General features: G+C 54.3%; 6 non-coding genes across 6 annotated transcripts; 3 read left to right on the top strand and 3 right to left on the bottom strand.

Annotated features, from left to right (window-relative positions):
• Positions 1 to 1,829: 1,829 nt before the first annotated feature.
• TRNAQ-CUG (transfer RNA glutamine (anticodon CUG)) lies at positions 1,830 to 1,901 on the bottom strand. The gene has a single exon. It is a non-coding gene; the product is annotated as a tRNA-Gln (tRNA).
• Positions 1,902 to 4,818: 2,917 nt separating this feature from the next.
• On the bottom strand, positions 4,819 to 4,890 carry TRNAG-UCC (transfer RNA glycine (anticodon UCC)). Its single transcript has one exon. It is a non-coding gene; the product is annotated as a tRNA-Gly (tRNA).
• Positions 4,891 to 6,429: 1,539 nt separating this feature from the next.
• TRNAM-CAU (transfer RNA methionine (anticodon CAU)) lies at positions 6,430 to 6,501 on the bottom strand. The gene has a single exon. It is a non-coding gene; the product is annotated as a tRNA-Met (tRNA).
• Positions 6,502 to 17,599: 11,098 nt separating this feature from the next.
• TRNAS-AGA (transfer RNA serine (anticodon AGA)) lies at positions 17,600 to 17,681 on the top strand. Its single transcript has one exon. It is a non-coding gene; the product is annotated as a tRNA-Ser (tRNA).
• A 3,341-nt stretch (positions 17,682 to 21,022) lies between these two features.
• On the top strand, positions 21,023 to 21,094 carry TRNAM-CAU (transfer RNA methionine (anticodon CAU)). The gene has a single exon. It is a non-coding gene; the product is annotated as a tRNA-Met (tRNA).
• Positions 21,095 to 22,673: 1,579 nt separating this feature from the next.
• TRNAG-UCC (transfer RNA glycine (anticodon UCC)) lies at positions 22,674 to 22,745 on the top strand. Its single transcript has one exon. It is a non-coding gene; the product is annotated as a tRNA-Gly (tRNA).
• Positions 22,746 to 26,941: the final 4,196 nt, after the last annotated feature.

The raw sequence follows: 26,941 nt of genomic DNA, 5'->3' as shown, positions 1-26,941 counted from the left end.
AAACAACTGTCACAGTGGCTACTCAGGTTGATACTTGGGCTGCCTCAGCTTGGCCCTTCAAATGTTCTAGGGCTGGGACCTCTTTCCTTTTCGACAGGGGGTGGCTGGGGAGAGCTGGGAAGAGGTGGGTTCTGTCAAGCAGAAGGGGATCAGTGGGGCTCAGCTGCAGGGAGGTCTGCTTGCCAAAATTTCCACCTGCAGTAAATGGTCTCTCCTAAATAAACAAGTGTACCCAGTGCCTTCTTCAGTGCAGCAATATTTCTTTTAGAGATGGTGTTTCATCGGTCTTTCCACAGGTGCTCTATACACACTGTGCTGGGTCCTATTTGAAAAGTGGGTCAGCATTCCTGTGCTGTGCAATTCGGAGGCCATGAAGAGGCCTGTGTTTTTACACAGTGTCACACCTATTGTGCATGTCAGCAAGATCAGCTGCAGGCACTTTCTGGATGTGGAGCTAGAACTGGGAATGGAGGACAGCAAAGAGTGCCTCAAACAGATCTGAGAAACAGAAAGACAGGCTGACATTGGGGTTGGTGTTTCCTCTCTGCTCCATGTTTCAGGTTTGCCTCCCTCACCAAGAGATGTCTTGCTTCAGACCCTGTCTCCCACGCCCCTGCGGTGCCTCTGGCCCAACCCCACTTGCAAGCAGCTGCAGTGAGCCCTGTGTCGCCCGCTGCGCTGACTCGACGGTGGCCATTGAGGCCTCCCCGGTAGTGGTGACCCTGCCGGGCCCCATCCTCACCTCTTTCCCTCAGAGCACAGCCGTGGGATCCTCTCTGTCAGCTGCTGTTGGGAGCTCCCTGAGTGCCGGGGGGGTTCCCATCTCTTCTGGGGGCTCCCTTGGTCTGGGGGGGTCGGGGCTGTGTCTGCCTCCACTCCACTGCAGTCTGAACTGCTGAAGCCAGTGAATCATCCCCTTTGCAGCAGGAAGGAAGACGAGGACTCTGCAGAAGGAGCATGGCCATGGCTTGCAGACGGGCTGGGTATCCTCATCCCATGTGGCAGGAGGGACCTGCGCCCGCTGCTCCTCGCTGCACAGCAGGCCTCACCATCCCTCCTCTGCCTCTGCTTTGCTCTGAGCTCCTTGAGAAAGGGCTCGTTCTCTTCTGCTTTGATGAACCTCCTGCTGACAGGGGGAGGGTGCTGGAGTTAGGGACTGCTCTTGGTGGGCTGGGATTGCCACCAGGGAGAGCAGAATGGGAAAAAGCATTTTGGTGTGAACCCCGCAGACGTGTTTCTTGGTCTCTCTCCTGTGCCACTGCATTTGCTCCTTCTCATTAAAGACTTTGTGCAGCATAGCTGGAGACTTGTGGTGGTTTGTTCTCCTCCCCCCTGAGTTGGCCAACGCCTCTGCAAGGAAGTGCGAGAACCTGTGTAAATCACTGCCCATGGCAGTGATTGTTTCCCCTAGCATTGGGCATTGCCAGTTGTGGGTGGAACTCTATGAACTGATACCAGAGCACCAAAAATTAGCAAGCAGCCAAGAGAAATACAGAAAAGCCTCAGAGAAATGGATAGAGCAAGTAACAATGGACAGGGGTGGAAATACACATAATGCCACACACAGTAGTCCTGTTTTACTGTTTTACTGTGAGGGTGGTGAAACATGGGAAACGGTTCCCCAGGAGCAGCCATCAAGAAAAAGGGAGCAGAGAGGGGCCAGGGGCCAGTACTCAGGTGTGGTGGGCACAGGGCAGGAGAAGGGACACTGATGTCAGTCCCAGGGCTGGGAGTATGGGAAAGAAGGAAGATCACGAGTGACGCAACAGCAAGGCAAGGGGATAAGGTGTAAGCACAACGAGGAAAGCTCCGAGGGAGCTAGAAGCTTGAGGTCCCATTGAGATTTGAACTCAGATGGCTGGATTCAGAGTCCAGAGTGCTCACCATTACACCACGGGACCTCCTGGACACCTGTTCTCTTTTCCCTGCGGCCACCCTCGCTGAGCCACATGCTCCTGGCTGAGGCTGGCAGTGTCTCCATCTCCCAGGCCATCACCAAGCGCAGCCTTCCTCCAGGGCCACTGGGCCCTCTAGTCACAGGGCCTTTTAAGGGAGCGGTAGACCCCTTTGTTCAAGCCTGCCATGCCCTCTCTTACAAGACCCAGGCTGTGAGAATCTTGCTTTATCCTGATAAGATCTCATTATGGAGTTTCCAGCAGAACTTCTTCAACGTTGCACCTCACAGAGTACATTCATGGCCCAGCAGTCAGTGGTTCGATGCTTGCACGTGCAGTCTCTGCTGCTGCTTACTTTTACCCCTGTTTTGGACAGCCTGTCACTCTGCCTGGGTAAGTTATTGCCTCTCCTGTTTCTCACCTTGTAGCTCATACTAAGCAGCCATTAGCCAGATATCCTTGTAGTCCTAGCTGAGCTCCTGACCTTGCCGAGTAAGACGACCCAGAGAGAGGGCAGGGGATGAGGTTCAACAGAGGGAAGAGCTGGCAGGAGGACCCCAAGCAGCTTTCTATGGTTCCACAAGCTAAACTGCCTTCCCCTGCTAAGATAGTCCTGGCTGACATCAAACCCTGGTCCTTTCTTCTAGCACACACTTGCCCCTTCTGCCCCAGCGTGGCCTCTCCCTCAGTGAGAACGCTGTTTTCTCTCCAAGGCTGCTCCAGACTCAGCTACATTTCACTGTGAGCCTGATTGAGCTTTCCCTCATACCCTGGGACCACCACACTGCCTGCTCAAGAAGGATCCATGCACAGAGCAGGCAAAAGTTGCAATAGTGCTATCCTCCTTCTGCCAAGGTTTGAGTCAGTGTATTGTGAGCAAGGCCCTTCCTCCCAGCAGTCAGACAGGAGGAAACACATGCAGGGACACTCAAACCAATTTCACACTTACCCCGGGACACTGCGGACACAGCCTCCTGGTGCCTTTGGACTGCTTGAAGCACTGGTCTGGCATCCGGTACTTCTGAACCCACAGGACAGACCACGATGTCATCCCCAAGCCTAAGATACCAAACAGCAGGTTACATTCCGAGAGGGCATGAGAAACACCCAGTCACTGAAGAAGGGTTAAATCTCTACAGATTCACAACTCTGAAAGCATGTCCCGGAGAAGCAGCATTGCTGACAGCATTTCTCCTCAATCCCTGGGATCCGCAGGCCCGAGCAGGGTGGGAGGAGTGTTTGGGAACAGCAAGAGCAGGGACCAATCTCTGAAGGTCTTGCAAAGAGCTGGAGGGACCCCCACCTCTGGGGGCTGGAGCACAGGGAAAGGGACAGCCCTTTCCCATGCAGATGCTGTGCCACTGCAGAAGGAGGGTTGTCCCTTCTAGGGCTGAGACAGTGTTTCTCCAAGCAATGGAGGGTGTTCCCTGGGCTCTGCTAGTCTCACCCAGCACTCAGGCAGAAAGGATTCTGGGCGAGTGGGTTGTGTGGGCCAGCGCAGGCAGCTTCCTTGCTCAGGGCACTTTGTCCTTGGTTTCCTTCCTGGCAGCACTGCCTGCTGGGGTTGCCGTGGTCCCCAGCCTATTTTCTTCCCCAAGGTCATGGCAAATGACCACTGTAGCCTCAAATGCTGCTCCTCCCTGGGGGATGCTGCGGGGAGGACACTTTGTGCCCCCCTTACAAGCTTCAGTGGTCAGCCAGAGATCACCCAAAGCTCCCCAGCACCTGGGAGCTGCAGCTCAGGCTAGGCTGACCCACACAGGACGCCACGTCACTCTTGGGTCGTGCACTGCCGAGGTCCTTTTGGCTGAGGACAGGCTTCGGCAAGCCAGAGAGCCACCTTCACACAGGGGAAGCCCCCTCACCTTCTCTTGAACCCACACCTCCCAGGGAGACTGCAACCTGAATAGAGCAGCATAGAGTGCTCCATCTAATGCTTCTGCTAATGCGGCCTCTGCTGCTCCTCCCTTAGCGACTGCTAGAGGCAGCCCAGCTCAGCCAGCCTCCTCCTGGCACTGCTGCAGGGGGAGCTGGCTCCTGGGAGAGCTCTTGCCCTGCTCCCACCAAGGGCCGCTGGCAGCTGATCGCAGCTCCTACACGCACTTCAGACCACACAGTACCCAGCACAGGGGCAGCATCTCACAAGGCCAAGGCAGTCCTTCATGCGAGCAAGCAAAGGAACCGTCAGCAAATTATGGCTCTGCATATGCCAACATCTGGACAAGGGGCTCCAGGCACACGTCTACCTTTCCCATGACTTCCTCCATTCCCTCCAGAGCCTCAGGAGATGGGAAGACAAACACTTGGCCTGCAGTGCTGCCTCATGGATGGCTCCTGGGGCAACAAGGGTGCTTCCTTCTTCCCTGCTCGGGACCAGGAAGGCTGGGCAAGGAGGGCTCTGCCACATCAGCCCCTGGGGGAATGCTGTGCCTGTCTCAAGGAGTCAGTGTGTGGGAAAGGGGCTGGAGAGTCAAGGCAAAAGGACAGGAGATGCAACACCAAGTGCTGAGCTCTAGTTCCTGTGGGGAAGAGGCTCACTTACTGCCCATGGTGCAGAGGAAGGAGGGCTGGGCCTTGTTGCTTCATGGAAGGAGCTAGACTGAAAGGCATCTCAGGAGGTCACTAGTCCAAATGCCTACTCAAAGCAGGGCTAGCCCCAAAGCTAGAGCAAGTGGCTCAGTGCCTGAGCCCCATTGAAACTTGAGTGTGATACCCAGGCATGGAGAATCCCCAAGTTCTCTGGGCACCTGCTCCAGAGCTTCAGCGCTCCCTGAGAATCTCTGACTGGTCCAAAGCAGCCCCCTCAGTCTGCTTTTGCCAAGGCGCGGGCCTTGCTAACAGCCAGGGCTGTGTGTGCTGGGCTGGGAGGTGCCCAGAGGCCTGGCCATGAGGCTTGTGGAGCCAGGCTGAAGAAAATTCTCTCTGCGTTGGCCAGGAATTGAACCTGGGTCAACTGCTTGGAAGGCAGCTATGCTCACCACTATACCACCAACGCACCTGTGGGCATTGCTGCCTCCTGCTCCTGCTCCTGCTCCTCACAGACTGGCCGGCCTCCTCCTTCCAGACCCCTGCACACGTAAATAACCGCAGCTGCTAGGCTGTGTGTGTTTTCTGTGTGGGTAAGACATTGGCTAGGCAATCCCAAGCTGCAATAGCTGCCGACTAGGGGAGATCTGTATCAGGTTTGGAGCAGGACACTGGACAAACCAGGACTGAGGTGCAGGAATGGACTCTGCACAGGCCTATGGTACAGCCCAGGGTCCGAGGGAACTGCTGGGTGCATGTGGGAGGGAAGGGGTCTGTGTCCAGCACTGGTCTCCAGCCCTAAGCCGCTAGAGGGAAAGAAAAGGATAGGGCTGTCTGTCTTGATTCATGCCTGTGTGAGTGCTGGTGGTGCTTCTGTGGGTGCTGGTAATGGTGCCGCTCCCCATCTGCGTTCATACGTGTGCTGGCTGTACATGTACTGTGCAAGTGTACGTGTGTTTTGGTGTATGTATCTGTGGTGGTATTAGCAGAGCGAAATACCCACCCAGCTGCCCACTCCTTTCCCCACATTCAGCGCACTGAAAACAGGATGAGAAAACTCATGGGTCAAGATAAACACAAGGACATGGCTTAGCAAAAACTGTTGTGGGCAGTGTTTGGCTTGACTTGGGGAAAAAATAATTTTTTGCTAATTGAAACAGATTCGCGTAGTGAGAAACAAAAAGACAAACATAAACCACCGCCTTTCCTCTGCCCTGTCCCAGGCTCAACTTTACACCTTCACACTGGTCTCCTTTACTTGCCCAAGCGGGATGCATCTTCCCTCCACTCTTTCCCACTTTTTTTGTTCAGTCCGGCTCTGTCTGTCTAGTGTTTTCTGTCCTCTCTGGAATATGTTTTCACAGAGCTGCTGGCTCAGCTGTGTCGTGCAGTGGGACCACTGTGGAGCTGGAACCGGCTGGGTTCCACATAGGGCAGCCCCTCTACCTCGTCTCACAGAGGTCACGCTGCAACAACCCCTAACCCTTCCACTACCGAATCCTAGCCACATATAGTCAAAACAGTGCCCATTGGAAATACCTGCTCAGCCCTGCTCCTGGCTGGACCCACAAGTGGGCAAGGCAGCAAACAGACTAGGATGGAGACAAAGCCCAGATGGTCAAGTTGATCGCATTAGTGTTTCCCAAAGTAGCACCAGCCTTGTCCTCCTCCCCACCTGCAGATTCCTGGAGGTCCCCTCCTGTGGCTGGCGAGTTGGATTGAACTGCCTCGTGGGAAGGGAGAAAGACCTGTGTCCCCAGGACACCCACTGCCTTGTGGGGAGAGCTCTGCCTGCTGCTCCACACCCACCAGTCTGCCTTGCTGAGGGTCACTTTGGGAGTGCTGGCTGCTAAGGCAGCAACAGGAGAAAGAAGGGGAGCAGTAGCAGAGAGAAGGGGCTGAGAGAAGAGGAGGGCCATGGGTGCGAGGGTGCCCAGAGAGCTAGAGCAGGGCATGTTCAACCTTGCTGGGAGAGGCAGCAGCTGTCAGGAGCAGGGGAAAAAGGAATTAGCAGAGGATGGTTTCGATCCATCGACCTCTGGGTTATGGGCCCAGCACGCTTCCGCTGCGCCACTCTGCTCCCCCCAGCACTTTAGCTGGGACCTCCCAGAGCCCTGCCTGATGCTCCCTGGCACTGCCAGCACTCATGCCACCTTCACTTCGTCTATCCCGTGCCCTCAGCGGGACAAGAACATTGTCTCCCTGGAAAGTTCACCTTCTTTGGCCCTGTGTTGAGTAGCATGAGGGCCTTGCTTTGCCCTTCTCCCCACATCTCCGGCCCATAGCGCTGGATGGGGATTTTCTCTTTGACCACCCAAGCTGGCTCTGCAGGTGGTCTGCTCTCCAGTGAGCTGATGAGGGCTGCAACCCTGCCCAGAAATGCAGCTCCCAGGGGCCTGCAGGTCTGTGCTCAGCATAAAAGTCAGATCTTTGCTGGCTGAGGAGGGAGACAAGGACGCTTAGCAGAGAATTACCAAGGCAAATAATTCTGGTATAGCGATGCGCATAGCGGTGCCCCAGCCTAACGCATGGAGGACCCCGATATAGAGGAAATCAGGGTTTATATATCTTTACTATACAGTTGTGTTGCCCAAAGACATTACTCATGTTAAGGGGTCAGCTAATCAGTTGCTATTGCTCGCAAAATCAGTATGTGCTTCTCCCGGGCAGGTGGTCCAGATGTATGATCAGTGAGGTCTTAATCTTCATTGTTCTAAGCAAACGTCCCATTCAGGTGGAGGGGTTTCATACTAGATTCAGGTCGATTGCTGTTCTGGGCATTGTTATATAGCTGGAGTTTTCTTTGAAAGACAAATCTCGGATTGTTTTATAGTCCGTATGGGTTGTTCTCAGCCAGTGAGAGCCAGTTTAGGTTTGGTCTTCAGATCACGTGGACCCTGAGGTAAAAGCTCTTATTCCTAGGCAGTGTTCATTCTTTTAAGCAAGTTGTATAGCTGTTAACGCCTTGTGAGCTGTGAAGGCCTTGCCCTGCCCGAGCTGTACTGTGCTCCCCAACAGCTCCCGGCTTGTCATCCTTCCTGATGCAGCCCTGCCCTTGCTGCTCCCTGACAGCCGAGTGCTGCCCCTGCCACCATGCAGTGTTCCAGGGAGTCAGGGAAACCCCAACCCCTCCTCTCCCTGCCTGGTATGGATCCTGCCCTGCCCAACACTGCTGGGGGTGGAGGTGGCTCCCAGCCACCCCAAGGCAGGGCTGGACGAGCTGGACTGGCTGGTGCCCTGTCTTAAATGCTGCAAGGCATCCCAGGAAGGCTCTGGGCAGCCTGAGCTTTTAGAGCCTCTTGGTGAGGCTCTTCCTGCCACTTGCCTCCTGCTCCACACCAGTCTGCCTTCATGACACCTAAAGTGAGGGGGACTTCCTGAGTGCTGGCAAGGTGTCAGATCGATGAGGTGTCTTCCCTTCACCTTCAGCAATGAGGGCCATGTTGTGCAGGCTCTCTCTGGAGATGAGCTGCTGCAGTTTCAGGTGTAGGGAAGACAGCTGCTGGGGCTGTGCTGCTTGGGAAGTCAGGTGAGATCAGGCTCAGCAACCAACAAGAGTGGACCTCTTTTCATGGCTCATACTCAGCACCTGTCCATTCTCTTCCCCATCCACCCAGGAATTTCCCATCCATCCAGGAATTTCCCATTCATCCAGGAATTTCGGGGGTGGGGGTCGAGGACAAGTGCTCTAGGCAAAGGTGTTTTCATTGTCTCCCTGGGCAGCAGGCACAGTGTGGAGCTGAGTCCCAGGGCTGCAGCCTGGTCAATTTTAGGGAGCCCAAAAGGAGACTGCACCCCGTAGTTGGCAGGATTCGAACCTGCGCGGGGATTCGAACCTGCGCGGGGAAACCCCGCAGGCCTTCACCACTCGGCCACAACTACCTGCTCCAGCCCTCTCTGCCCTGCTGCTCACATGCCCTCTGCAATGACACCTGGCTCCCTGGGAGTTTCAGGGCCAGGCTTCACTCAAAGCTCTGCAGCTGGGACCTTCATGGAGCATGACAGCCACATGGAGCCAGGTTGCCAGAGGCCTTGACAGGTGGAACCCCAGGGACCAGCTGGATAGCCGATCCCAGAGAGTCGTGGTGAATGCAGCGAAATCCAGTTGGCAGCCAGTCACAAGCGGAGTCCCCCAGGGCTCAGTTTTGGGGCTGCTCTTGTTTAATATCTTTATTGATGATCTAGATGAGGGGATCGAGTGCTCCCTCAGCAAGTTTGCAGACGACACCAAGTTCGGTGGGAGTGTTGATCTGCTTGAGGGTAGGAAGTCTCTGCAGAGGGATCTGGACTGGCTGGATCGATGGGCCGAGGCCAATTGTATGAGGTTCAACAAGGCCAAATGCTGGGTCCTGCACTTTGGTCACAACAACCCCATGCAGTGCTACAGGCTTGGGGGCGAGTGGATGGAAAGCTCCCCTGCAGAAAAGGACCTTGGGGGGTTGATTGACAGCTGGCTTAAAGTGAGCCAGCAGTGTGCCCAGGTGGCCAAGAAGGCCAATGGCATCGTGGCATGTGTTCAGAAATAGTGTGGCCAGCAGGAGTAGGGAGGTGATCGTGCCCCTGTAGTCAGCGCTGGTGAGGCCCCACCTCGAATCCTGTGTTCAGTTTTGGGCCCCTCACTCCAAGAAGGACATTGAGGTGCTGGAGTGTGTCCAGAGAAGGGCAACAAAGCTGGTGAGGGGTCTGGAGCACAAGTCTTATGAGGAGTGGCTGAGAGAGCTGGGGTTGTTCAGTCTGCAGAAGAGGAGGCTGAGGGGAGACCTTCTCGCTCTCGGCAATTACCTGAAAGGGGGTTGCAGAGAGGTGGGTGTTGGTCTTTTCTCCCAAGTGACTAGCGACAGGACAAGTGGAAGTGGCCTCAGGTTGCTGCAGGGGAGGTTCAGGCCAGATATTAGGAAAAATTTCTTTACTGAGAGAGTGGTGAAACACTGGAACAGGCTGCTCAGGGAAGTGGTGGAGTCAGCATCACTGGAGGTGTTCAAGGAACGTGTGGACATGGCAGTGTGGGAAATGGTTTAATTGGCATGGTGATGTTGGTTGATAGGAAGCTGAAGGAAACCCCAGGCAGCCGTGTGGAGGAAAGGAGGGATTGTGGTAGTTGTGGTCTATTAGACCCCACCTTGCATGCTTTAGTGGGCATGGTGGTGTTGGTTGATGATTGGACTTTGATGATCAACAGGTCTTTTCCAACCTTAGTGATTCTGTGATACTGTGACTACAGCTGCATCTCCCAGTGCCTTGTCCTCAGTCAGGCATCTGGGATATCCTGCCACAGGGCATGGTTTCACTCCCCAGCTGGCGTCTCGGCTGCTGCCAGGAAAGAAGGGAAGGCAGCTGTGTGGAGACAACCAGGGCTGGTGGCAGTTGTGGGGTGGGATATTAGACCCCCTTGTAGGCAGAAGGGCGGGAAGGAGGAGGGAAAGTCTGTCCCAGCACAGCTTTCACTGCAAATCCCGGAGGGAGCCTTCACTCCTACTCCTGGTATTTACTTCCCGTCTGTCTCCAGATCTTACCCCATAACCCTGGGATCTTCTCACCAGTGCTGGCACCCTCACTGTCATCTCCTGGAGGCCCACTTGTGGACCTGGGAGGCTCAGCTGTGAGAGCCCCTGGCTGGCAGGGTGGGGACCAGGCCTCAAGCCCCTGTTCAGGTGAAAGCATACCTGTTTGGTGGGTACATGGTTGGAGTGGGTCATCTAGAAAGCTCCTTTCCAACACAAGCTCATTGATGAAAGCTGAGGGGAAGGATCATTGTCCTTACCTTGGCACTGCAGAAGCCTCATCTGGATTGGTGTGCCCCTTTTGGTTTGATGTAAGCTGAAGTTTCCTGGACAACACCTCACACACACACACACATAAACACACACTCCCACAAAAAGAGGAGAGCACAGTCACACAGAAATGGGCTACAAATAGTGTAATGAAAAAGCCAATCACTTTCATGTTCTTCATTTGTCTGGAAAGGGTTTTGAGGATGAGTTCCTCCTTCCCCTTCCCAGGGATTGAGGTGAGGCTGGCCAGCCTGCAGTTCCCCAGGTCCTCCTTCGTGCCCTTCGTGCCCTTCAGGAAGATAGGAGTGACATCGGCTTCATTCAGGCCTCAGGAACCTCTCCCAACTACCGTCACCTTTCAAAGACAATCCAGAGTTTCTTCTTCCAGAAGTCCTCCTTGTCTGAGCATTTCAAGAGCTGTCAGCAGGAAGACAGCAGGGGTATCTGCAGGTGAACTCCCTGATAGCTGAGTACCTGACTGGCCAGAAGTCAGAACATGGCTTGGATGTTGACTGTGAGGTCACAACTGGCTCCGCAGGCAATAAACCATCTGCAGGAACATGGCTTGTGCTAGGTGCTTGTGTTCCTGATAAGCAGCAGCATGCACATTTTGGGCTATGTGCTTGTGAGTTCCTTTCTGCCCCATTCCCTGCTGGGCCAGCAGCAGGCGTGTGGTTTGGATTTTGACTTTAAGGTCACTTCTGTCTCTGCAGCTGAGAGGCCAGAGTAGGCTCATGACAGCACTGCAACGTCCTTCTGAGGTCACTTGTGCCTGAATCCCTGGTAGGACAGAAGGAGGCACATGGCTTGGATGCTGATTGCAAGGTCACTGGAACCTGAGTAGCAGATGGGCCAGTGAGAGGAAAATGCCAGGCAAGTGAATAACTGCAGTCTCCCAACAGCTACAGGAGGTTGTGGTAAGGATGGAGCCAGATTCTCCGGAGCAATGCACTGTGAAAGGGCAAGACCAATACTAACAAGCTGCAACAAGGGAAATGCCAGCTGTCTTTGTGGGAAAAGAAGTGAAAGGGGGCACGGTGCAGTCCTGGAAGAGCTGCTCAGGAGACAGTGACCCCTTCAACAGTGGCAGTGTTTAGAAGTAGATGGGGCAAGGCCCAGAGCTTCCTGGGGTAACTGGGAAGTTTGGTTGGCTTGGAGCAGGAAGTCCTCCCAGTAACCTCCAGAGGTCCCTATTCTGGGGTGCCCTGAGTCTCACGGGCCCTTGATCAGCCACTGAAAGGCAATGCCTTGGAAGGCAGCAGCAGCATGCAATTCTGTAGAAGCACCAGTTGTTTCAGGAATGGTGCTAAAATGTGTGGAAGTGCCCTTAAAGAAAGCAGCACTTTGGGAGGAACGAGGCTATGAGCTGTGGCATCCCTGGCATGCCTGAGGCCGGGCCACCATGTCCACTGAAGGCCACAGCAGGGTGACTCACGTTTGCCTGGAGTTCAGGGTTTTTCCCAGCTCTTCCACATCAGAACGACTCCCAGGAGCTCTGGGAGACTGAGCCAATGTCCCTTTGTAGTTTGAAAGGCATGAAATGGGCCACCCCATCATTGACTCAGGAAAAAAAGCTGTGAGCTTTTGGCTCCCTGCCCTGAGCCTCTCCTCAAAGGCAGGCCATCCAGGCCTTTGGCCTCTGGGATGACCTTGCTGAGCAAAACAGGTCAATTTGGATGTGGGCCACATCCCTGGAGAGGTGCATCTCCTCTCCCATATGGGATTGTGCAGTCTTGACATTCTGCCTGAATTTACCCACAGTCTCCTGTGTGTCTATGATGACTTGAGCTGTTCTTCATGGCTCAATTTCACCATGACTGGTGGCCATGCTCACCGTGAGGAGGGTGATGTGACAAAGGCAATCCACATGATGCAAACCCACTGAAAATCTCCTTGTACACTAACCTGAGACCTCCGAGTTAATTGGCCTTATGAAGCTGGGACACACATCAACCTTATCCATGTTTGAGGGTATGAAACGAGAGTACAACATTTGAGATGAAAGAGGCAAGGGCTTAATCGCCAGCGAGGCCTTGGCAAGCAGCAACTACTAGGTGTTTATATGCTTCATGAGAAAGGAATGTTTGTGACGCTGTGGGGCTCTGGGACACAGCATAAAAGGCTGTGCTGCTCCAGGCTCTGCATCTGCCTCTCTTGCCATCCCTTTCCTCGAGGAACGAGGTAAGCCTGAGTCTGCTCCATCTCTCCCTGTGGGCTGAACTGCTGTCATGGTGGCTACTCAGGTTGATACTTGGGCTGCATCACCTTGGCCCTGCAATGTAAATGTTCTAGGGCTGTAACCTCTTTCCCTTTTGGTGGAGGTGGCTGGGGAGAGCTGGGAAGAGGGTGCTTCTTTCAAGCAGAAGGGGATCAGTGGGGCTCACCTGCAGGGAGGTCTGCTTGCCAAAATTTCGACCTGCAGCAGATGGTCTCTACCCAAATGGCCAAGTGCATCCAGTGCTGCCTTCAATGCAGCAATGCTTGTTTCTGCAGATGGGTTATGATCAGACTTTCCACAGGTGCTTTGAACCCAGTGGGCTGGGTCCTATCCCTAAAAGTGGGTCAGTCTTCCTGTGTTGTAAAACTTGGAGGGCACAATGAATACCATGGGAGCTGTAGGCACAGAGTGTGTTTTTAAGAGGTGATTTCTGAGAGACCTGTTCAATCCAGCCTATTTGTGATGGGATCATTTCATCAGTCTTCAGCCATGCTATTGCACCAGGAACTGTTAGCAAGATCAGCTGCAGGCCCTTTCTGGACGTGGAGCGAGAAATGGAGATGGAGGGCAGCAAAGTGGATCTTTACAAAGAACTGAGGAACAGAAATGCAGACTGATGTTGGGGTCTGTGTTCTGTGTTTCAGCTTTGCCTCCCTCACCAAGAGATGTCTTGCTTCAGACCCTGTCTCCCATGCCCCTGCGGGGCCTCTGGCCCAACCCCACTTGCAAGCAGCTGCAGTGAGCCCTGTGTCGCCCGCTGCGCAGACTCCACGGTGGCCATCCAGGCCTCCCCGGTGGTGGTGACCCTGCCGGGCCCCATCCTCACCTCTTTCCCTCAGAGCACAGCCGTGGGATCCTCTCTGTCAGCTGCTGTTGGGAGCTCCCTGAGTGCCGGGGGGGTTCCCATCTCTTCTGGAGGCTCCCTTGGTCTGGGGGGGTCAGGGCTGTGTCTGCCTCCACCCCACTGCAGTCTGAACTGCTGAAGCTGGTGAATCATCCCCTTCAGAGCTGGAAGGAACACCGGGTCCCTGCAGCAGCAGGACTGTTGCCATGGCTTACAGATGGGCTGGGTGTCCTCATCCCACGTGGCAGGAGGGAGCTGTGCCTATTGCTCCTCACTGTGTTGCAGGTGTTGCCATGCCTCCTCTGGCTCTCCTTTGCTCCTCAAGAAAGGGCTCATTCTATTCTGCTTTGATGAACCTGGCCATGACATGCAGATGGGCTGGGTGTCCTCATCCCACCTGGCATGAGAGACATGTACCCACTCCTCCTAGCTGCATGGCAGGCCTCACCATCCCTCCTCTGGTTCTGCTTTGCTCTGAGCTCCTCGACAAAAGGGTTTGACCTTTTCTGCTTATTTGAACATCCTGCTGACAGGGGGAGGGTGCTGGAGTTAGGGACTGCTCTTGTTGGGCTATGATTGTCACCAGGTAGAGCAGAATGGAAAAAAGCATTTTGGTGTGGAGCTTGCCCTGGGGAAACGGGCCATTCTCTGTGCCTCCGTGAATCCTGCAGACGTGTTTCCTGGTCTCTGTTCTGTGCCACTGCATTTGCTCCTTCTCATTAAAGTCTTTTTGCAGCATAGCTGGAGACTTGTGGTGGTTTGTCTCCCCCTCAGTTAGTGGCTCCTTCTGAGGTTAAAAGGTTTCAGAGCAATGGAGCATGAATCTGTAACCTCGTGATCACAGACCTGTGATATCTCCAAGGCTCAGATTTGATTCCCACCACTGAAAGCACTCGGGAGCTCACCTCATTTCTTCTGCCAGTGTACCCAGCACATCTTGCAGGTATGTTCAAGAAGCAGTGACTTTTCACGGCCTACTCTGAGTACCCGCTAGCAGAGGACAGAAGCAGGCTTATGGACTGGCCTGAGATGACAACACTTCCTGAGGTGGCACGAAAACTTGGACACGTGTGCTCATCTGAATTGTGGAGGGCACCTTTGTAAACAGGCAGGGACAAGTTGCCTTTCTGAGCCTGAATCCTAGCAGGAGTCCTTTCCTTTTGGTGATGCACCTTGCTACTCACAGGTGTTTAGGAGCAAAAAAGCACCTAAGCTGCTCAGCAGTAAACCAAGGCATCTTACATGCAAGCATGCAGCAAAGCACAAAGCTAGATCCAGTGTCACTGTGTAGTCTCCCAGATGGTGCATTAACTCTCCTCAGTGTTGCAGCACCAAAACCTCTCAGCAGTTATTACTGCTTAAGGTGCATGAACTTTGGGGCAGGTACATGTCTTCGTAACTCTACCTACATGTAGCACCTCTGAATGCAGAGGGGGAATCTGTAAAAACTCTGCCAAACCAAACCCTCCATACAACCCCTTGCCCAGAATGGTTTTGGGCTGTCAGTAGAGCAAAGAACATTGTTTTTTTCTTTAAGCAACCCAGGAATCAGAGACTTGAGAAGGTTCATGCCCTTCTGGTAGAGAGTCTAGTTGAGAGAGGGTCCTTGTGTTTCCCTTGGCCCCCAGGCTATAGGCTGCAAGAGAAATGAGGATGTCTCAGTTCTTAGTTACCAGGAACATCATTAAACCCCATTCCATTAAACTTCACTAAGTCTCTGCAATGCTGGAGCCTGGATGGTGTAGGTTAGCAGGGTGACTTCAGATCAGACAGACAGGCCTTTGAGGAGGAGGCCTAAAGAATAAGCCCCCTTCCACCACACTCCAAAATGGCAGCGCTGCCCTCATGAAGCACAGTCTCTCCCTTGACCACCACCTAGATTTTATTGACCTTCATCTGTGCCTTGCAACGGCAGAATGCTTTTCTTGCCAGGTGCAACCAGCCACAGCAGCAGCAGGCGCAGTTCCGTGCCAGGCTAAAAAATCCTCTCCCCTGGCTCCTGTACCAGCACTGCAGTGAGGAGCTCAGCCTGAAGCCCTGCCAGCAGGATGAAAGCATTGGTCTCAGTTGGTCTCAAGGCTGCAGAGAGGCCAGGGGACCGGCTTGAAATCCCAGGGGAAATCTGGGTATTTTTTGAGCAGGAGAGGCTGCCTGCAGAAGATGTAAGAAACCCTGGAGCCATGCTACAGAGATGTTTGTCAGCATTGGCCAGGAATCAAAGCCAGGTCAGCTGCTCAGAAGGCAGCTATGCTCACCACTATACCAGCAATGCACCTGTGGGCAGTGCTGCCTCCTGCTCCTCCAGATCAGAGCCTGGCCTGTCTCCTGCTCCTCCACTTCACCGACTGGCCGGCCTTCTCCTTCCAGCCCCCTGGAGACATACATCCTTAAGCCACTCCTCATGCTGACCCTCTTGACTGCAACTACCTCCCACCCTCATGTACCACCTCCATACCAACTACTCAGTGCCATTTTCAAAATGCTCCTGCTACAGATCCAAAAGGGAATTGGAACTGCTTTCATCTAGGGATGGAAATGATCGATTTTGCAGATCCTTTAATATTTTGGTCCATGCTCAGGTATTAGACAATGCTTACCAGTGATGGAAAAAAGCTCTTGTCATACCTATTCCCCCAAAACAAGCTCTCTCCCGTCTCCCTTTAAGTCATCCACACCTCCCATTTATTTTCCCTTTGCCCCTCCTCACTTCTCCTCAGCCAGGCTCCACCTTGCCCTTTTACATAGATCTCTCCCACTCTCGTAAACCAATCCCCTTACAAAGCAACGACCTGCAGGGCAGTCATGGTCTTTGTTCAAGTGTTGACACCATCCTATGTCCCCAGGAGGCTGGAGGTGCTGCCAGGAGTTCACCACCTTCCCTGCAGGAATGTCCCCACCCTAGTGCTCACAGCAGCCTTGGAGTCCCCCTCAGATAAATTTGAGAAGCAAAGCAGGATCTAATATCCCACCCCCCAACTGCCACCAGCCCTGGTTGTCTCCACACAGCTGCCTTCCCTTCTTTCCTGGCAGCAGCCGAGACGCCAGCTGGGGAGTGAAACCATGCCCTGTGGCAGGATATCCCAGATGCCTGACTGAGGACAAGGCACTGGGAGCTTGACCTGTAGTCACAGAATCACAGAATCACTAAGGTTGGAAAACACCTGTAAGATCATCAAAGTCCAACCATCAATCAACACCACCATGCCTACTAAAGCATGTCTGACAATGCCACGTCCACATGTTCCTTGAACACCTCCAGGGATGCTGACTCCACCACTTCCCTGAGCAGCCTGTTCCAGTGTTTCACCACTCTCTCAGTAAAGAAATTTTTCCTAATATCTGGCCTGAACCTCCCCTGCAGCAACCTGAGGTCATTTCCTCTTCTCCTGTCACTAGTCACTTGGGAGAAGAGACCAACACCCACCTCTCTGCAACCCCCTTTCAGGTAATTGCCGAGAGCGAGAAGGTCTCCCCTCAGCCTCCTCTTCTGCAGACTGAACAACCCCAGCTCTCTCAGCCGCTCCTCATAAGACTTGTGCTCCAGACCCCTCACCAGCTTTGTTGCCCTTCTCTGGACACACTCCAGCACCTCAATGTCCTTCTTGGAGTGCGGGGCCCAAAACTGAACACAGGATTCGAGGTGGGGCCTCACCAGCGCTGACTACAGGGGCACGATCACCTCCCTACTCCTGCTGGCCACACTATTTCTGAACACATGCCACGATGCCATTGGCCTTCTTGGCCACCTGGGCACACTGCTGGCTCACTTTAAGCCAGCTGTCAATCAACCCCCCAAGGTCCTTTTCTGCAGGGGAGCTTTCCATCCACTCGCCCCCAAGCCTGTAGCACTGCATGGGGTTGTTGTGACCAAAGTGCAGGACCCAGCATTTGGCCTTGTTGAACCTCATACAATTGGCCTCGGCCCATCGATCCAGCCAGTCCAGATCCCTCTGCAGAGACTTCCTACCCTCAAGCAGATCGACACTCCCTCCCAACTTGGTGTCATCTGCAAACTTGCTGAGGGAGCACTCGATCCCCTCATCTAGATCATCAATAAAGATATTAAACAAGAGCAGCCCCAAAACTGAGCCCTGGGGGACTCCGCTTGTGACTGGCTGCCAACTGGATTTCGCTGCATTCACCACGACTCTCTGGGATCGGCTATCCAGCTGGTCCCTGGGGTTCCACCTGTCAAGGCCTCTGGCAACCTGGCTCCATGTGGCTGTCATGCTCCATGAAGGTCCCAGCTGCAGAGCTTTGAGTGAAGCCTGGCCCTGAAACTCCCAGGGAGCCAGGTGTCATTGCAGAGGGCATGTGAGCAGCAGGGCAGAGAGGGCTGGAGCAGGTAGTTGTGGCCGAGTGGTGAAGGCGATGGACTAGAAATCCATTCGGGTTTCCCCGCGCAGGTTCGAATCCTGCCAACTATGAGGTGCAGTCTCCTTTTGGGCTCCCTAAAATTGACCAGGCTGCAGCCCTGGGACTCAGCTCCACACTGTGCCTGCTGCCCAGGGAGACAATGAAAACACCTTTGCCTAGAGCACTTGTCCTCTACCCCCACCCCTGAAATTCCTGGATGAATGGGAAATTCCTGGGTGGATGGGAAATTCCTGGGTGGATGGGGAAGCGAATGGACAGGTGCTGAGTATAAGCCATGAAAAGAGGTCCACTCTTGTTGGTTGTTGAGCCTGATCTCACCTGACTTCCCAAGCAGCACAGCCCCAGCAGCTGTCTTCCCTACACCTGAAACAGGAGCTGCAGGCAAGTGGCAGGAAGAGCCTCACCAAGAGGCTCTAAAAGCTCAGGCTGCCCAGAGCCTTCCTGGGATGCCTTGCAGCATTTAAGACAGGGCACCAGCCAGTCCAGCTTGTCCAGCCCTGCCCTGGGGTGGATTGGGAGCCACCTCCACCCCCAGCAGTGTTGGGCAGGGCAGGATCCATACCAGGCAGGGAGAGGAGGGGTTGGGGTTTCTCTGACTCCCTGGAACACTGCATGGTGGCAGGGGCAACCCTTGGCTGCCAGGGAGCAGCAAGGGCAGGGCTGCACCAGGAAGGATGACAAGCCAGGAGCTGTTGGGGAGCACAGTACAGCATGGGCAGGGCAAGGCCTTCACAGCTTGTGTGAAAGGCAAGGCACTAACAGCTATGCAACTTGCTTAGAAGAGCGAACACTGCCTCGGAATAAGAGCTTTTACCTCAGGGTCAACATGACCAATCGACCTGAATCTAGTATGAAACCCCTCCACCAGAACAGGACGTTAGCTTAGAACAATGAAGATTAAGACCGCCCCTGATCGTACATCTGGACCACCTGCCCAGGAGAAGCACATACTGATTTTGCGAGCAATAGTAACTGACCAGCTGACCCCTTAATATGAGTAATTTGATTGGTTGACACAACTGTATCGTAAACATATATAAACCCCTCGGATGTGAGGGCGATCTGGCTGCGACATCTGTCACCCCATTGATCGCCAGAGTTGATTCGGCTGATCTGGCTGGCTAGGCGGGTGTCCCCTTCCTCCCTCACCGCTCCATGTGCGTCCCTCCCGAAGCTGCGCGCTCGGTCGAAGAGGACGACCTTCCCCGATAGAGGCGTACCGTTCATCGGTCAAGGGTATACGGTAGCTTTGCTCCCCTGCTAGAACCTCCAAACAAGCTCAGGTCCATTTGTAGGAGAACGTAGGGTAGTCAAGCTTCCAAGACTGCAGACACATCCAAGTGAGGCACTGCATGGGGCAGTCTGCCATTGTTTCGTGACACCCACCTACAAGAAGGGTCGGAAGGAGGATCCGGGGAACTACAGGCCTGTCAGCCTGACCTCGGTGCCGGGGAAGGTTATGGAGAGGCTCATCTTGAGGGCGCTCACGGGACACGTGCAGGATAACCAAGGGATCAGGCCCAGCCAGCATGGGTTCATGAAAGGCAGGTCCTGCTTGACCAACCTGATCTCCTTCTATGACCAGGTGACCCGCCTAGTGGATGAGGGGAAGGCTGTTGATGTTGTCTACCTGGACTTCAGCAAAGCCTTTGACACTGTTCCCCACAGTATTCTCCTGGAGAAGCTGGCGACTCGTGGTTTAGACAGGTACACTCTTCGCTGGGTAAAAAACTGGCTGGATGGCCGAGCCCAGAGAGTTGTGGTGAATGGGGTGAAATCCAGCTGGCGGCCGGTCACAAGCGGAGTCCCCCAGGGCTCAGTTTTGGGACTGGTCTTGTTTAATGTCTTTATTGATGATCTGGATGAGGGGATAGAGTGCTCCCTCAGCAAGTTTGCAGATGACACCAAGTTGGGAGGGAGTGTCGATCTGCTTGAGGGTAGGAAGGCTCTGCAGAGGGATCTGGACTGGCTGGATCGATGGGCCGAGGCCAACCGGATGAAGTTCAATAAGGCCAAGTGCCGGGTTCTACACTTTGGCCACAACAACCCCAGGCAATGCTACAGGCTTGGGGACGAGTGGCTGGAAAGCTCCCCCGCAGAAAAGGACCTGGGGGTGTTGATTGACAGCCGGCTGAATATGAGCCAGCAGTGTGCCCAGGTGGCCAAGAAGGCCAACGGCATCCTGGCTTGTATCAGAAATGGTGTGGCCAGCTGGAGCAGGGAGGTGATCATGCCTCTGTACTCGGCTCTGGTGAGGCCGCACCTCGAATACTGTGTTCAGTTTTGGGCCCCTCACTACAAGAAAGACATTGATGTGCTGGAGCGTGTCCAGAGAAGGGCGACGAAGCTGGTGAGGGGTCTGGAGCACAAGTCTTATGAGAAGCGGCTGAGGGAGCTGAGGTTGTTTAGCCTGGAGAAGAGGAGGCTGAGGGGAGACCTTATCGCTCTCTACAACTACCTGAAAGGAGGTTGCAGAGAGGTGGGTGTTGGTCTCTTCTCCCAAGTGACTAGTGACAGGACTAAAGGAAATGGCCTCAAGTTGCGCCAGGGGAGGTTCAGGCTAGATATTAGGAAAAAGTTCTTTACTGAGAGAGTAGTGAAACATTGGAATAGGCTGCCCAGGGAGGTGGTAGAGTCACCCTCCCTGGAGGTATTCAAGGAGCGTGTGGATGTGGCATTGTGGGATGTGGCTTGATGGGCATGGTGCTGTGTGGTGTTGGGTGGGTTGGTTTTTGGTGTGTTGTGGTTTGTTTTTTGTGGTGGTTTGGTTTTTTGTTTTTTTTTTTTTTTTTTTTAGGTTGATGATCTTACAGGTCTTTTCCAACCTTAGTGATTCTGTGATTTTGTGATTCTGTGATTCTACTTTCCTCTATATTGGGGTCCTCCATGCAGTAGGCTGGGGAACCACTATGTGCATTGCTATAACAGAATTATTTCCCTTGGTAATTCTCTGCTAAGCGTCCTTGTCTCCCTCCTCAGCCAGCAAAGATCTGACTTTTATGCTGAGCACAGACCTGCAGGCCCCTGGGAGCTGCATTTCTGGGCAGGGTTGCAGCCCTCATCAGCTCACTGGAGAGCAGCTCCTCTCCACCCTGCAAAGCAACAAGGCTGACCCCTCACTCCGGGGTTTCCTTCTTCACCTGCAGAGCCAGCTTGGGAGGTCAAAGAGAAAGTCTCCATCCAGGGCTATGGGCAGGAGATGTGGGGAGAAGGGCAAAGCAAGGCCCTCATGCTACTCAACACAGGGCCAAAGAAGGTGAACTTTCCAGGGAGACAATGTTCTTGTCCTGCTGAGGGCACGGGATAGACGAAGTGAAGGTGGCATGAGTGCTGGCAGTGCCAGGGAGCATCAGGCAGGGCTCTGGGAGGTCCCAGCTAAAATGCTGGGGGGAGCAGAGTGGCGCAGCGGAAGCGTGCTGGGCCCATAACCCAGAGGTCGATGGGTCGAAACCATCCTCTGCTAATTCCTTTTTCCCCTGCTCCTGACAGCTGCTGCCTCTCCCAGCAAGGTTGAACATGCCCTGCTCTAGCTCTCTGGGCACCCTCACACCCATGGCCCTCCTCTTCTCTCAGCCCCTTCTCTCTGCTACTGCTCCCCTTCTTTCTCCTGTTGCTGCCTTAGCAGCCAGCACTCCCAAAGTGACCCTCAGCAAGGCAGACTGGTGGGTGTGGAGCAGCAGGCAGAGCTCTCCCCACAAGGCAGTGGGTCTTCTGGGGACACAGGTCTTTCTCCCTTCCCACCAGGAGCTCAATCCAACTTGCCAGCCACAGGAGGGGACCTCCAGAAATCTGCAGGTGGGGAGGAGGACAAGGCTGGTGCTACTCTGGGAAACACCAATAGGATCAACTTGACTATCTGGGGGCTTTCTCTGTCCTAGTCTGCGGCTTGCCCACTTGTGGGTCCAGCCGGGAGCAGGGCTGAGCAGGTATTTCCAATGGGCACTGTATTGTCTATACGTGGCTAGGTGTTGGTAGTGGAGGGGTTAGGGGGTGGTGCCGGGTGGCCTCTGTGAGACGAGATAGAGGGGCTGCCCTGTGTGGGACACAGCCGGTTCCAGCTCCACAGTGGTCCCACCGCACAACACAGCTGAGCCAGCAGCAAAGTTTGTGGCCCCTCTGTGAAAACATATTCCAGAAAGGGCAGAAAACGCTACCAGAGAGAGGTGGAAGGAACAAAACGAGTGGGAAAGAGCAGAGGGAAGATGAATCCTGCTTGGGCAGGTAAAGGAGTCTAGTGTGAAGGAGTAAAGTTGAGCCTGGGACAGGGCAGAGGAAAGGCGGTGGTTTATGTTTGTCTTTTTGTTTCTTACAATGTGAATCTCTTTTAGTTATTATTAAAATTAATTATTAATTAATTATTATTAAAATTTTTTTTTTTCCACAGGTCAAGCCTAGTTTGCCCTACAAACACCAACAGTTTTTGCTAAGCCATTTCCTTGTATTTATCTTGACCCATGAGTTTTCTCATCCTGTTTTCAGTGCGCTGAACCCTGCTGAATGTGGGGAATGGAGTGAGCAGCTGGGTGGGTGTTTGGCTCTGCTTATACCACCACAGGAACATACAGAGAAACACACGTACACTTGCACAGTACATGCACAGCCGGCACACGTATGAACGCAGATGGGGAGCGGCACCATTACCAGCACCCACAGAAGCACTACCAGCACTCACACAGGCATGAATCAAGACAGACGGCCCTCTAGCTGCTTAGGGCTGGAGACCAGTGTTGGACACAGACCCCTTCCCTCCCACATGCACACCAGCAGTTCCCTCGAACCCTGGGCTGTACCATAGGCCTGTGCAGAGTCCATGCCTGCAGCTCAGTCCCGGTTTGTCCAGCGTCCTGCTCCAAACCTAATACAGCTCTCCCCTAGTCAGCAGCTAGTGCGGCTTGGGATTGCCAAGCCAACATTTTACCCACACAAAAAACACACGCAGCCTAGGAGCTGAGGTCATTTACGTGTGCAGGGGGCTGGAGGGAGGAGGCCGGCCAGTCTGGGAGGAGCAGGAGCAGGAGCAGGAGGCAGCAGTGCCCACAGGTGTGTTGGTGGTATAGTGGTGAGCATAGCTGCCTTCCAAGCAGTTGACCCGGGTTCGATTCCTGGCCAACGCAGAGAGAATTTTCTTCAGCCTGGCTCCACAAGTCCCTTGCCTCTCCTGCTCCAAAAACCCAGCTTCTGTCAGTAAGTTCAGCTCCCACAGGGCAGTCCAGCCACTCCCCTGGACTCCCCCTGCAGCCTTGCCTCATGGCCAGGCCTCTGGGCACCTCCCAGCCAAGCACACGCAGCCCTGGCTGTTAGCAAGGCCCGCCTTGGCAAAAGCAGACTGAGGGGGCAAAAGTAGACTGAGTTTCTCAGGGAGCGCTGAAGCTCTGGAGCAGGTGCCCAGAGAACTTGGGGATTCTCCATGCCTGGGTATCACACTCAAGTTTCAATGGGGCTCAGGCACTGAGCCACTTGCTCTAGCTTTGGGGCTAGCCCTGCTTTGAGTAGGCATTTGGACTAGTGACCTCCTGAGATGCCTTTCAGTCTAGCTCCTTCCATGAAGCAACAAGGCCCAGCTGTGCCCTCCTTCCTCTACACCATGGGCAGTAAGTGAGCCTCTTCCCCACAGGAACTGGAGCTCAGTCATTGCTCAGCACTTGGTCTTGCATCTCCTGTCCTTTTGCCTTGACTCTCCAGCCCCTTTCCCACACACTGACTCCTTGAGACAGGCACAGCATTCCCCCAGGGGCTGGTGTGGCAGAGCCCTCCTTGCCCAGCCTTCCCGGTCCCGAGCAGGGAAGAAGGAAGCACCCTTGTTGCCCCAGGAGCCATCCATGAGGCAGCACTGCAGGCCAAGTGTTTGTCTTCCCATCTCCTGAGGCTCTGGAGGGAATGGAGGAAGTCATGGGAAAGGTAGACGTGTGCCTGGAGCCCCTTGTCCAGATGTTGGCATGTGCAGAGCCATAATTTGCTGACGGTTCCTTTGCTTGCTCGCATGAAGGACTGCCTTGGCCTTGTGAGATGCTGCCCCTGTGCTGGGTACTGTGTGGTCTGAAGTGCGTGTAGGAGCTGCGGTCAGCTGTCAGCGGCCCTTGGAGGAGGCTGGCTGAGCTGGGCTGCCTCTGGCAGTCGCTAAGGGAGGAGCAGCAGAGGCCGCATTAGCAGAAGCATTAGATGGAGCAGTCTAAGGTGCTCTATTCAGGTTGCAGTCTCCCTGGGAGGTGTGGGTTCAAGAGAAGGTGAGGGGGCTTCCCCTGTGTGAAGGTGGCTCTCTGGCTTGCCGAAGCCTGTCCTCAGCCAGAAGGACCTCGGCAGTGCACGACCCAGGAGTGACGTGGCTTCCTGTGTGGGTCAGCCTAGCCTGAGCTGCAGCTCCCAGGTGCTGGGGAGCTTTGGGTGATCTCTGGCTGACCACTGAAGCTTGTAAGGGGGGCACAAAGTGTCCTCCCCGCAGCGTCCCCCAGGGAGGAGCAGCATTTGAGGCTACAGTGGAAGGAACATTTGCCATGACCTTGGGGAAGCAAATGGGCTGGGGACCACGGCAACCCCAGCAGTGCTGCCAGGAAGGAAACCAAGGACAAAGTGCCCTGAGCAAGGAAGCTGCCTGCGCTGGCCCACACAACCCACTCGCCCAGACTCCGTTCTGCCTGAGTGCTGGGTGAGACTAGCAGAGCCCCAGGAACACCCTCCATTGCTTGGAGAAACACTGTCTCAGCCCTAGAAGGGACAACCCTCCTTCTGCAGTGGCACAGCATCTGCATGGGAAAGGGCTGTCCCTTTCCCTGTGCTCCAGCCCCCAGAGGTGGGGGTCCCTCCAGCTCTTTGCAAGACCTTCAGAGATTGGTCCCTGCTCTTGCTGTTCCCAAACACCCCTCCCACCCTGCTCGGGCCTGCGGATCCCAGGGATTGAGGAGAAATGCTGTCAGCAATGCTGCTTCTCCGGGACATGCTTTCGGAGTTGTGAATCTGTAGAGATTTAACCCTTCTTCAGTGACTGGGTGTTTCTCATGCCCTCTCGGAATGTAAGCTGCTCTTTGGTATCTTAGGCTTGGACATGACATCATGGCCTGTCCTGTGGGTTCAGAAGTACCGGCTGTCAGACCAGTGCTTCAGGCAGTCCAAAGGCACCAGGAGGTTGTGTCCTCAGTGTCCCGTGCTAAGTGTGAGATGCAGTATAGTGTCCCTGCATGTGTTTCCTCCTGTCTGACTGCTGGGAGGAAGGGCCCTCCTCTCAACAGGAAGGAGGATAGCACTATTGCAGCTTTTGCCCGCTGTGTGCATGGACCCTTCTTGAGCAGGCAGTGTGGTGGTCCCAGGGTATGAGGGAAAGCTCCATCAGGCTCACAGTGAAATGTACCTGAGTCTGGAGCAGCCTTGGGAGAGAAAACAGCGTTCTCACTGAGGGAGAGGCCACGCTGGGGCAGAAGGGGTCAGCGTGTGCTGGAAGAAAGGACCAGGGTTTGATGTCAGCCAGGACTATCTTAGCAGGGGAAGGCAGTCCAGCTTGTGAAACCCAGCGCAAGCTGCTTTGGGTCCTCCTGCCAGCTCTTCCCTCTGTTGAACCTCATGCCCTGCCCTCTCTCTGGGTCGTCTTATTCGGCAAGGTCAGGAGCTCAGCTAGGACTACAAGGATATCTGGCTAATGGCTGCTTAGTATGAGCTACAAGGTGAGAAACAGGAGAGGCAATAACTTACCCAGGCAGAGTGACAGGCTGTCCAACACAGGGGTAAAAGGAAGCAGCAGCAGAGACTGCACGTGCAAGCATCGAACCACTGATTGCTGGGCCATGAATGTACTCTGTGAGGTGCAACGTTGAAGAGGTTCTGCTGGAAACTCCATAACGAGATCTAATCTGGAGAAAGGAAGATCCTCACAGCCTGGGTCTTGTAAGAGAGGGCATGGCAGGCTTGCGCAAAGAGCTCTACTGCTCCCTTGAAAGGCCCTGTGAGTGGAGACTTCCCTGAGGCCCTGGAAGAAGGCTGCGCTTGGTGATGGCCTGGGAGATGGAGACACTGCCAGCCTCAGTCGGGAGCATGTGGCTCAGAGAGGGTGGACAGAGGGAAAAGAGAGCAGGTGTGCAGGACGTCCCATGGTGTAATGGTGAGCACTCTGGACTCTGAATCCAGCCATCTGAGTTCAAACCTCAGTGGTACCTCAAGCTTTTGGCTCCCTCAGGGCTTTCCTCAGCATGTTTACATATTAACAGCCTTGCTGTTGGGACAGCTGTTTAATGCACTCTGATCTTCCTTCCTTTCCTGTGCTCCCAGCCCTGGGACAGACATCAGTGCCCCTTCTCTTGCCCTGTGCCCACCAAACCTCTGCAGCTTTCCTGAGCACTGGCCCCTTCCCCCTCTCTTTTCCATTGTGCTTGATGGCTGCTCACAGCTGAGGGGATCCAGCAGATGATCAGCAAATCACACAACAGCTGAGGTGGAGATCATGCAGTCCAAGCCTGGCTCAAAAGAGGGTCAAGGAGGTTCTTCATGGCTTTGTCTGGTTGGATGTTGGACATCTCCAATGGTGGAGGCTCTACAACCTCCCTGGGTAACTGTTTCGTGTTTTGACCACCCTCACAAGGTTACTGCGTGTGGCATTACTTGTATTTCCAACCCCATCCATTGCTACTTGCTCTCTCCATTTCTCTGCGGCTTTCCTGTCTTTCTCTTGCCTACTTGCTTATTTTTGATTGTCTGGTCTCAGTTTGGGGATCTCCACCCACAGCTGGCACTGCACCATGCTTGGAGTTATACTTGCTGCTGTGGGAGAGAGCAGCAGGTGGGGAACTGTGGGAGGAGAACAAAACACTACAAGTGTCCAGCTATGCTGCACAAAGTCTTTAATGAGAAGGAGCAAATGCAGTGGCACAGAACAGAGACCAGGAAACACATCTGCAGGATTCAGGGAGGCACAGAGAATGGCCCATTTCGCAAGGACAAGCTCCACACAAAGGGCTGGGTCTTTACCCATTCTGCTCTACCTGGTGGCAATCCCAGCCCACCAAGAACAGTCCCTAACTCCAGCACCCTCCCCCTGTCAGCAGGAGGTTCATCAAAGCAGAAGAGAACAAGCCCTTTCTCAAGGAGCTCAGAGCAAAGCAGAGGCAGAGGAGGGACGGTGAGGTCTGCCATGCAGCGAGGAGCAGGGGCTACAGGTCCCTCCTGCCAGGTGGGATGAGGACACCCAGCCCATCTGCAAGCCATGGCAATGGTCCTGCTGCTGCAGGGTTCCTGTGCTCCTCCCAGCTCTGAAGGGGATGATTCACTGGCTTCAGCAGTTCAGATTGCAGCAGGGTGGAGGCAGACACAGCCCCGACCCCCCCAGACC

The sequence above is a fragment of the Gavia stellata genome, chromosome 13 (assembly GCF_030936135.1).
Source record: "Gavia stellata isolate bGavSte3 chromosome 13, bGavSte3.hap2, whole genome shotgun sequence".
NCBI classification, from domain to species: Eukaryota; Metazoa; Chordata; class Aves; order Gaviiformes; family Gaviidae; genus Gavia; species Gavia stellata.
Note: the sequence above shows the minus strand (reverse complement) of the source record. Positions and strands in the feature narration are given on the sequence as shown.